General features: G+C 42.6%; 1 pseudogene; it reads left to right on the forward strand.

Moving 5' to 3' along the window:
• Positions 1,398-9,075, forward strand: LOC8072582 (annotated as a pseudogene).

The raw sequence follows: 12,191 nt of genomic DNA on the forward strand, positions 1-12,191 counted from the left end.
TTCAAAAGTAACCTGCCGCGGAGCCGGCAGTGCATCCTTCTGGATGACCTCGCTACTCCTGTTCATGCTGAAGGACCTCAGGCATTGCTGCTTGTAATCCTCCATGGCTTTAGCAATAGCTTGCTTCTGCTCATCCTTGAGATTGGCTTCCGTCACGGGGATGACGTTTTCTTGATCAAACTCGGAAGTCGACATGTTGATCTTGATCTTGAATCTGTCCCACTGGGCGTGCCAAAAGATGTGTTGGTGCAAAAGCTGGTCTGCAAACACAAAGGGCTAATACCCGATTCAAACGTTAAGGCGTGCCAGCCGATTTGACCTTACTATCGGCAAAGGTGGTAACTCGAATACTTTAGTCCTGACAACAACGATGCGCCCGGATGTCACGACTAAGAGGTACTCACGCGGAACTTGAGAACGCGCCGAGCTTAAGTCGACGAATTCCTAAGAACTCGTAATGAAAAAGAAAAAGGTATGACGAAGTTGTCAAAAAAGTAGATGCTGAAATATAAGTAAAAACGTGTGTTTGATTGATTTATAGATTCATCATTACAAGGTCCTAGGGTCTATATTTATACCCTGCTCAAAGAGCTACAACCAGACACGACTAGAACTCGAATTCCAAATTACACAGAATCCGTATACAAAACGACTTAAACAACTATGGAAAACATAAAACTATCCTTCCGTGACGAACTCGAACAATTCCACAAACCGATGGGCAGCCTCCAGGCTCTCCCTCCATATCATCGGTATACCCCCTTGTCATCGGCAGACTTCCTTGTCGTAGCTATCGACACAGACACGTCACCACTTATGGACTTAATCACGTTCATTCACCCTTCCATCGGCAACCATCTCCATCGGCAACTGTTCCTACAGACCAAACACCACCGCCTTATTCTGCCGATCTATACTAGGTTGCTTTCTGACTTGGGTCCCATATGCATGCGCGCTTTTCGCAGTCCTTGTCCGGCTCAACGCGTCCGGCTCATTAGCTTTGGCTCAGTTTTGGATGGGAGTCGGCTCGTTCAGCCTAATGCCATCGTCTCTGGTCTCTCTCTCTCTCTCTCTCCCGTCGCATTCACTGCCGCTGCCTACTCAAACTCTCACGCTCCGCCGCGCCGCTGTCGCCGCCTCCGCCGCCGCTGTCGCCGCCTCCGCCACCGCTGCTGCTCACGTCGCCCATCTCTTCTCCTCCTCCTGTTTGCCGACCCCTGACATTCTCCAGTCTCCGAGCTATCTTCTTCCCCATGTAGCTTTTATCCAATCCTCTCTCGTTCTCCCCAACACGAACCATGGATTCCCAGATCTGGCCAATCCCGCCTGATACTAGCAGATCCGGTGCTATCAGTATCGTCCATATTATGAAGTCTCAAAAGAGCCGGTCGCGGGGAATGCCGTCCCAACCCCCGCCTGGCTCCACCGACAGAAGCCCCCGAACCCCGGCGCCCTTCCAGCCTGCGCCGGACTCCACCGGCGGAAGCCCTCTCGGATCCCGGCGGCGCTCTCCGCCCAGGCCGGCCCCCGCTACAAGCCGAGATATGCAGGTACGCGCCTCTCACCCGGCCCTCCGTGTCTCTTATTTTCCATCTTTGCGAGCTGTGCTATGCGGCCGGTTGCATGATGCATGGTTCCTTCGCCGCGCGCGTCTCTTAGGTTACACTCGTAGAATGGTGGCTGGAGAGAGTCGAGAGTAAGGAGGGCAAGATCGGCGTCGCTGGAGAAGCTTGCGTCCCGCAAATGAGGCATCAGAGTAAGGAGGGCAAGATCGGCGTCGCTGGAGAAGCTTACGTCCCGCAAATGAGGCATCTCCTTCTCCGTTGTTATATTTAGTTAGGCCTGAGTTCCCACCCCAAAAAAGAAACTTTTCACCATAATTATACTTATACAGTTTGTATGTATTTTGCAGGTCAAATTTTTTGAATCTAATTATATCACTTCATGATGGGGACACTGATGGGTAATTGCTGTAGTTACAAATAGATAAAAAGAAATAAACAGAAAGGGAACTACGACTCACTCCGTCCCAAAAAAAGTATCGTTTTAGAATTTCACACATCTTGTTTGATCATTAGAGATACTTTACTGATGATTCAAAATTATATATTTTATTTCAGAAATTATGTCTTATTCAAAATTTACACTTGTCAAATGTTTACACTTGTGAAACTAAAATCTACAACGTTAACACTCCACTATCTTTACTTCAAAGAAAAGATCTCACGGTGCTGTAGCTACTATGAAACAGTGAAGGAGCATTCTCCTCAAAGCCAAACAAGGCACGCCGATTGTTCCGTTCTTGTGCCATAGTGAAGCGCCTTGGTTACTGCACAATTGAGTCCGAGGATGGTTACCACATACGGATTGATGGCCCCCTTAATATTTCCAAAACACGTGAGAATGGATTTTCTGAAAAGGTAATTGCTATGATTGGTCTCCACCAGGGACTGGAATTTGCATCAGTTCGTTATATTCTTTTTTCCTTTAATCTATAGAGACACTACTGCATACAGGGGCTTTGCCGAGAGCCTCAGACGCTCGGCAAAGGCAGTCTTGCTCTCGGCAAAGGCCTATCGGCACATCTTTTATCGGCAAAGAGGCCTTTGCCGAGAGCTATTCATCGGGCTCTCGGCAAAGTGTTTGTAGAGAGCCACAGCCAACTCTCGGCAAAAAAAGTAGCCGTTACGGTGTCGGCGGGCTGACGGCAACTTTGCCGAGAGCTGCCAGGAGGGCTCTCGGCAAAGAGATAATTTTTTTTTTGAAAATAGTCTTTGCTGAGAGCCTCCAGGAGAGCCCACTATGCCGAGAGCTCCAGCTAGGCTCTCGGCAAAGGAAACGGTGTTAACCCCGTCAGGCTCTTTGCCGAGAGCTCCAGCTAGGCTCTCGGCAATGAGCCCACTATGCCGAGAGTCTGCCTATGCCGAGAGTTAGGCTCTCGGCAAAGACCTGTTTGCCGAGAGTACTTCTTCGCCGAGAGTCACTGTGGGCAAATTTCATGTTTGCCGAGAGCCGTGTCATGGGCATAAAGAGGGTTGTCGTAGAGCGCAAGTGTCCTAGTTGGGCCTTAAGCCCATTAGTGTTAATTAGTGTCTCTGTTAGTTATTTGTCTATAGGAATAGTACCATATTGTCTAGGCACAAGTGGTGTTAGTCCTATGTACCTTTTATATTCAGCCTATGGGGCACAATGGAAAGGAAGGAAGGAATTATGAAGAAACAATTATAGTCTCCCTCATTCTCTTAAGCTCTTGGCAAAGCATAAGGCCTAGTTATCTCCCAAATATCCATCACCATAACAGCCCGATAGAAAGCTCTCGGCAAACCTCAGAGCTCTAGGCAAATCTAGTGTTTCCCGTAGTGAGACCCATCTAGCTGATCCTAGATTATCTAATTTCTTGGACTGCCTTCAGAAATGACTAGCGAATTCTCATCTGTATATATAATATTTATGACTTTATGTAGGTGTGTGAATGCTTTAAGTGGGACTTTCCAGAGCAATGGCAAGGGCTTGTTAATCCAAAGATGGTGCCAGATTATAATGAACATGCACGATCACCAGCAGAAACTACTACTGCTGCACCAAGTCCACATGAAGATGTTGATGTTCAACAAGAGAATATGCACAACTATGCAAGTAAGAATGGAATGGTTACTCTTCCCATTGACTGTACAGCCTCTCAACAAGGAAAACCAGGAATTCATAAATGCGGGATAGATTTAGTGAACCTTGGGACTACAGATGCACTAGAACAACCAACTGAAGGGACTCCAAAGTTTGGAGCTATTGAAGGTTCAGAAGCTAGTACATGCAAGAGATTACGAAGTGGCAAAAAAGCTCATGGAATGCCAAGTGGTGGACCAACAAAGAGGGGCCACAAGCAGAAAAAGATCCAGCACAATCAAGGAGCTACAAGTACAACCACTGCGGATCTGACTCGTCGTGAATATGTAGGTTCAGAAGACAGTACATGCGGGAGAATACGAAGTGGCAAAGTTCATGGAATGCCAAGTAGTGGACCAATGAACAGGGGCCACAAGCAAAAGATCCACCAGGAACCATCTAGTAAACAAATGGTTAATCAAAGAGCTGCATCCACTGCAGATCTGACTTCTCACGAAAATGTAGGCTGAATTTTGCACCTGTAATAAATCAGTTAACAACAGTTAATCTAATTTAGTGTAAAATTCTACTTTTGGCATCCTGATACTCGTTTTGGCTTTTGATTCACCCCTTAATCTGACCACAACATTTTTAGCACTCTACCTTTTATTATCTATTGTTATGTGCATATTACCATCCATTGTTGTAGGTTTACACGTACAATGCATAATATCTTGTTACCACACCTTAGATCCCTCAATGGTAATCGGTAAAGATGAGTTTGGTGCTGCACAAATGCCAAGGGGTAATGTATTATTTCCTATAAGTTTAAAATAAGCCTTTTAAGAACAACATTTGGGTAATCAACCATAATTCTTTACCTTAATAAAGTGTTGAAATATCTTGTCATATGGTTATTTTTAGATAAAGATAGTAGCAGGGCTTCCTTTGTAATCTTACTTCCTATAAAACGTTAGCACATACGGGTTTGATATTCTGAGTGCAGCATTGGGGGGGGGGGGGGGGGGGGGGGCATGGTATAAGAATAACACTGTTAAGTATGCACCTTCTATATGGGGCAGATGGGGTAGTCCAAACTCTGTTAAAACTGTTAATAAACCCAAACTTGTTGGAAGATCCTGCTTACACGGCCACCATGCGCAGTATGAAAATGCAGTCCTTTTGTTAAATGTTATTGTTGTTGTACTTTGTTTCCATTATGACTAAAACTAGGCACACCATAGGTGAGGGGCATAGTGGTATGCCTGTTAATGTTATGTTAAACATTGTATTGATCGTCTCCAGTCACATGAAGCTTTTCTGGAGTGCTGTCAAGCAATCATATGACTTGTTGAATCGTTAACGGGCAAAGAGCTGTAGGGCCTATTTGGTAAATCTCATTAGATGTCAATAATTGCAGGGTTTTTCAGCAGCTGAGGTTGTCGTTGAAGAAAATATGGAATCACATGATTCATGCCTTAAAGGTTAGTTCACTAATCTACAGAATTTCCACTTATTCTTTAGCACTATCCTGTTGCCATCATATCACAAAGGCAGGCTATGTATCAACTTGTTAAAAAGTACTCATAACAAACTGTTGACAGGACGAGGAAGACCAGCAAAGGGGAAGGTTAAGAGAAAGAGGAAGGGTAAGTGGAAGGAACTGATGAAACTTCTTTTTTCGAAAGATCCGTTACCGGCTTTCATTGAAATGAGATAAGAGCAAATTACAACACGAGTTAGCGGCAGAAGGCGCGCCACTACCACAGTTTTTGCCCACAACCCAGAAGCCTAGTCTCAAGCCACCCCTAAGTAACTAATAGTGATTTACATTAGTAATAAAAGACAACTAGTAAAAGGATGTTTCCTAAGGGGGAAGCACCCTTGGCAACCGATTGTGCTGAGCAGACAGTGGGTGGGTAAGCTGCTCCATGTCTTTGTTCCCTGGCAGTATCCAGTTGCGCGCTTCATCTTGAATGGAATGCACAATTTGCTGGACCGTCTTGATTGTTTTCTTGAAAACCCAGTTGTTCCTTTCCAGCCATAGCTCCCAGATCGTAAGGGTGATGACTGATCCCACTCCAGGGCGATCTGATGGGGGTGCTTCAGCAATCAGCGCAACAAACCAAGCTTGGAAATGTTCAACTTGAGTCCAGTTTTCAGGCATCTAAGACGACGCCTGAATCCAATTCCCCACCTGTTTCCAGATTTCCTTGGCCACTGGGCATTCACAGAAAAGATGATGTGCAGTTTCCAAATTCCTCAGGCATAGCTGACAAAAATATTTGTTTGGCCAGCCCCTGACTTGCAGGCGGGCTGCTATCCAGATTCTATTTTGCAGCAGGAGACATAAGAGAACTTACATTTCCGTGGGGCTTTGATCTTCCATAGTTGCGTTGCATGCTCACACTTAGTCCTTGCAATGAAGTGTGCTGCATAGGCCGAACTGGCCGAGTAGGCGCCATCTGCTGTTAACACCCAGCTGATGGTGTCTTGCTGAGAATCTGATAGCGTTATATCTTCCAGCAACTCCCACAATTCGGTCTATTCGACAATGATCTCACGGCTTAGGTTGTGGTCAATATCACTAATCCATCTATTGTCAGCAAGCACTTGGGCCACTGATCTTTCTTTTAGATAATAGATATTTTATACCCGGCTTCTTCTATCAAAAGATAGAATCAGACCAATTATTACACACTTATGCCAGTGGGCACAAACACTTATGCAGTCCACTAGCGGAAAACCAAAAGGAAATAAGATTTAAACTAAACATGACCAATATATCTTGAGGACAACCACCCATTGGAACTAAAAAATTGCAAAGCCAATGTCTCTAGGAACTGTCCAACTTTGACCAGTTGGTCTCTCTAATCATCATGCCGCTGCAGACCTGCTCACTGTCGGAGCCAATACGTTCCCCTGAAGAGTACCTGCAAGAAAGATTTTGGTCTACATTTATCAAAAACCACATTGTTTCTGGTTAACCAGATTGCCCAACAAAGTGCAGTCGCCGCTGTTAATAACAATGAGTTATACTTTTTGTGTCCATTTTTTAACCAAACTGAAAAAAGATCACTCATATCTGTTGGGGGCGCTAAACCAGAAAGTATATGTATAGAACGCCATAAGAATTTGGCATAAACCTTCAATAAAAAAAGAGATGGTTTATTGTTTCTGAAATATGACAAAAACAGCAATGGTTGTCACCCTTCCAATATCGTCTAAGTAAATTATTCTTAGTTAAAACCACTCCTTTTTTTTAAATACCAGAGAAATATTTTAATTTTCATTGGTATTTTGATTTGCCAAATGTCTTGTAACACTCTAACTCCATTGTTAATTATCGCGGCATATATGGACTTGACTGTAAAAGTTTCGGATGCATTCAAGTTCCACACAAAGACATCCTTTTGTTCCGACCAGTTAATATCTAGTACAGATGCAACAATTCTATGCCAAGCCCTTAAGTTTGCCACACCAAGCACTCCAAGCCCCCCTTCAATTTTTGGTCTACATCCAAAACTCCAGTCCACATGGCGGTAAGGGCATAATTAGGGAAGTTCTCCTCCCACTCGGAGTTACAAAATGCTCTATCTAGGCGTACCAGCGTTGGATTGTCCCTCTCATTAGACCATGTGAATTGTAGAGTTTGTTTCTCAGCTTGAGTAGCTTTTTTTTTGCGAGATAGCTAACTTATGTAGATGGATGTAGATGCGTCGTGCGTGCCATGGGTAGATGGTGTCGCTAATTTTTCCGCCACATCTCTCAATTACTAGCCTTAATGAGTCTCAGATATTTCTAGTACATACTGAACGCATTCAAAAGAACAGGGATATTAGCTGAAGTATTATCATGCTGTTCCATTTTTTTTTCTGGAATACGCAGGAGAGCTGCGTATCGTTGCATTAAGATAGGAGAGAAAAAAGGAGGCATAAATGCCATTCGTTACTGATCTTTGATGTATAGATGCTTTTGCTTTGATGCCTGACGAAAGGATTACTTTTGCATGTTGGGTCGTTTTCCTCCTGTGTCATTATCAGTATAATTTCTAGGGTTGGTAGTGGGGTGATTTTGGGTTGGTTTCCCACAGATTTACTCATTCGGGGCACTACAATATATTGATACTTCAAGCACCGGACCACAAATAATGTTTCTCAATTATATAAATCTTCTGTGATTTTTTTATATGAGAAGACATTCCTTACTTTATATCACTTAAGACAAAGCTATGTGAATGCCAAAAGACGGCGGTTGAAAATGAAGTGCGATCCATCAAGTCCAAAGCCCCCATTTTGGTAGTAGTAATGAAGCGGAGCAATGTTGGTGATGGTCCCAATCATGGCAATTGGATGGTTCGTTTTTTCTTTCTTTTTTTCAATTATATATTTCTTTACACTATGAATCTTTTCATCTTAGCAAACGATTTGTTATTACATATTTTTTTAAAGGAATTTTTTATTACATCATATAAACTTTATTTTTTTGAAACGATAAACTATACAAAGGCTACTAGTTTTAATGCTATAAATTGATTTCTTTCAATTGCTAAGATTGACAAGCTATCATCGTATTTTGTTTCTAACATTCTGTCTGTACTCCAACAAGAAATTTGTTTTAAGTTTGCTACTCGATATATTCCATGTAATGTGAAATTCATGCTGCTCATATACAAGGAGAAGACATGGACAATCAATATATTGGTCTATAAAAACCGGAAGTTTCTAGGAGGAGGCTGGCCCAAATTTACTATTGACAATGGTCTGTGAAATGGAGATATCTGTGTGTTCGAACTGAAGGAAAAGAATAACGAGATGGTTACCATGATGGCCCACATCATCTACGGCAATGGGGAAAGTTGCAGCTGTGTGACGAGCCCGTACGGCCGTACCTAGAATTTTGTGGCCCTAGAGCAAATAGGGAATAAGGCCCTGTTTAGTTCCCCACCTAAAAATTTTTCATCCATCCCATCGAATCTTTGGACACATGCATGGAACATTAAATGTAGATAAAAAAATAAACTAATTACACAGTTTAGTTGAGAATCGCGAGACGAATCTTTTAAGCCTAGTTACTCCATGATTAGCCTTAAGTGCTACAGTAACTCACATATGCTAATGATAGATTAATTATGCTTAATAAATTTGTCTTGCAGTTTCCTGACGAGCTATGTAATTTGTTTTTTTATTAGTTTCTAAAAACCCCTCCCGACATCCTTCCGACACATCCGATGTGACACCCAAAAAATTTTTATACCCAATCTAAACAGGCCCTAAGATTGCTATTGAAAAGAAGATTCCAAAGGCGCCAACTGATGTTCTGTACATTGCTCTTTCACTGATGCAGAAATGGAGCGTGAAGCTTAAAGAGGAAGATCAGGAACGTATCATGCAGATTAAAGCCTCAATCGCTCGCTGGCTCAAGTCCTTCAAGGCTAATGAGATCCTCATGTCTGATGTGTTGGAAATTTAGTCTTGTACTGGGAGTGTCTTTTATGCTTTCTTGTTAAACTGGTGTTCCCAATATGTGAACTGCTACCTTGCTTTCTTAAAAGCAGAGGCTCTGCCTCCTTTTTTTTAAAAAAAAACACAATCACACAGGAATGGATTGGCTACAAAAATTACAACTAAGAAAAGCATGCAAAAAATGTATTGTATTGACCGCACAGTACGTTAGCCATGAGATGAAACAGAGTACGTACCTGGATTATATTGTTACTATCAGCTGAGGAGGTTTGGCAATATGATATATGATTTGATATAACATTTAGAGATTAGCAAATGACCATGACTAACAAGGATCCAAAGCGATGCAGCATGCATGAAAATATTATCTGTGCTCGTAGAGTAATAATATATATGAATATTTTTACACCCCACCCAACCCGAGAACAAGCTGGCTAGCGAGCTGGGACGATGTCTTCCTTTTCAAAGCTAGATGCGACGACAAGGAAGGAATGCATTCCCATATCTTTTCAGAAAGCTCGATGTGTTGGTTTCCAAGGCAATGATTCCACACGCAGGGAACAAACTGTTTCGATCCAAAGTAAATAAAGGTAAAGAACATTAAAGCAATTAAAGAGAAAGCGTCCGATTGAGTCACTAATCATCAGGTTAATTATTACTTGTTTTGGTCGTGTCGTGTCCAGTAAATCTCTCGTTTATAGGCACATCCATTTTCAATGCAGACGCTGCTGAATCAAACAAAGCTACTCTATCTGTAAATCGTTTGCATGCCCCCCCACCCCTCGTCTATAAAAACCGGAAGTTTCTAGGAGGAGGCTGGCCCAAATTTACTTTTGACAATGGTCTGCGAAATGGAGATATCTGTGTGTTCGAACTGAAGGAGAAGAATAACGAGATGGTTACCATGATGGTCCACATCATCTACGGCAATGGGCAAAGTTGCAGTGGTGTGACGAGCCCGTACGGCCGTACCTAGAATTATGTGGCCCTGGAGCAAATTATAAAATAGGGCCTCTATATCTAGACAAAATAAAATAGCTGAATTAGGTTTGATTATCTAATGGTTACAATTTTCAATAATAAGAACTATAATAAATACTTCAAGTTTTTATGTTTGTCAGCTAAGTTGATCGTGACTGTGTATGTGTCCGCACTTTTTTTATTGTCACGATCCGCAGCTTTTTGCTAGTAGTAATAGAAACAATCAAATCTCTCCATAAGTAATGGGTAAATACTTACACAGATTCTTGTGAGCTGTGTCAAGAAACTAAATAAGCAACTAACACTTAGGCTAACTGAGCTTAAAGTAATTAGACTTCATGACTAAACACTGATTAGGGGGGCCTTCATTTTTGGGGGTCTGGTGTGGTCGCGCCACTTGCACTGCCCAATATACGGGCCTGGTGACGAACTACAGGACCAGTTGATCCTAGTAGGACAACACATTTTTTACAAATGGCAAGCAATTTATTAGCAGCATCTTGCTGCGATAATCCTAAAGTTTTAAATAGCATGCTAAGGTGTTTAGCGGTTTATGTCTAAAACAGCTAATAGCGGAGCTAAATCGGGCTATAGCGGCTAAATTGTACATGAACACAAATAGCGGTACCCTGCCTCAAAAGGCTATAGCGGGCTATAGCGGCAGCAATATCCGGAGATTTAAAACTATGATGATACAAATTGCAGTGCCAACTGTGAGGGGCAGCTGCATCCATGAGAGGCATTTGAACAAGATACATTTACTGAGTTATAGAGATCTTTAGAGGATCTAAATGCTTGATTGGCTAAAATGTGAGTTGTGACATTCATATCTCTTTGAACTTTGAGCACCTGGATTCATCTATTGGCCACTGAAAATAAGAACCTTTCAGTGAAAGGCTTGACATCCCAATGAGGTGGATTGTGGATATCAGGACCATTGAGATAGCCACTAGAAGCTGGCTGTCAGTGAGATAAGAAACTTCCTCAATCTGAAGCATAGTGGAGACCAAGGCTGCAAGAGCCAGGGCAGCCGCCTCTGCCATGATGACTCTGAGGTGGTGTTGCTGATTAGCTCCTTGATATACAGCTTGAGGTTACGGCTTGAATCTAGGATGAAAATTCCTAGTCCTGCATTTCATGCACTTGGCTGTAGCATGTCCGGAGCTGTGGATGCCACCCTGTAGCACCTAGCACCAGTTAGCAGCATGGGGAACTTGCAAAGATTTTGATTGCTAGACAATTGCAATGTTCTTGCACTCCTTCCATCATTGTTGGTAGACAATTGCAATGTTCTTGCACTCCTTCCATCATTGTTGGTAGACAATTGCAATGTTCTTGCACTCCTTCCATCATTGTTGGTACCTGCATAAATTGAATTGCATTGTTGCAAGTTCGTTGGTTGTCTGACACCTTGGGGGCCTGAGTCTACTTTTGTAGATGAAGCCGGATATAAACTATCCATTATCTAAAAAAAATCTAGGTGGAGCAGTTTTAGGGGCCGTTTGGATTCTGGCTAAACCATGCCACACTGCGTCTGTGGCGGCCTCAACGTGGCGGTCGAATTGGACGCCACATTTGCCACAACCACAACGCATTTATTACATGCTAGAAGACAAGTGACAGAAGCAAACGACAAAGGACAACCTACCGTGGCTGCCTCAATGTATACGCCATCCAAACAGCAGCCAGCATACCGTGGTGGCCACGAGCGTGGCGTGACTAGTGATGGCGCCAAACCAAACATAACTAAGATGTTTTAGTAACAGCTTGTGTGATACCCCACTGCAAAATTACTTATGTAATAAGTTCATAAATGCTTATGTAGTACAACTTTTTTTTTTCCAAAACATGATTTATCCAATCTCAGTTGCATATATGGTTTCTTATTATGATGTAAATATAGAACCAATGCACCAATGAAACCATGAATTTGTTATTGATTCCATTTTGGCATGCTATTCTTGCAGTTCTGCAATCTAAGGCCAAATTAGACTTCCTGATTTCCACAGACTCCTTCTGTCAGTCAAAATTCCTAGCAAAGTTTGCCACACAAAAATAGCAAAAAAATCATAAGAAATTTACTTCTCTTTCCAGTATCTAGTTGCCGCACAACAAGGAATCCCTCTAACCCACCTAAAATAG

Source organism: Sorghum bicolor, chromosome 4 (assembly GCF_000003195.3).
Source record: "Sorghum bicolor cultivar BTx623 chromosome 4, Sorghum_bicolor_NCBIv3, whole genome shotgun sequence".
In the NCBI taxonomy this organism is placed as follows: domain Eukaryota; kingdom Viridiplantae; phylum Streptophyta; class Magnoliopsida; order Poales; family Poaceae; genus Sorghum; species Sorghum bicolor.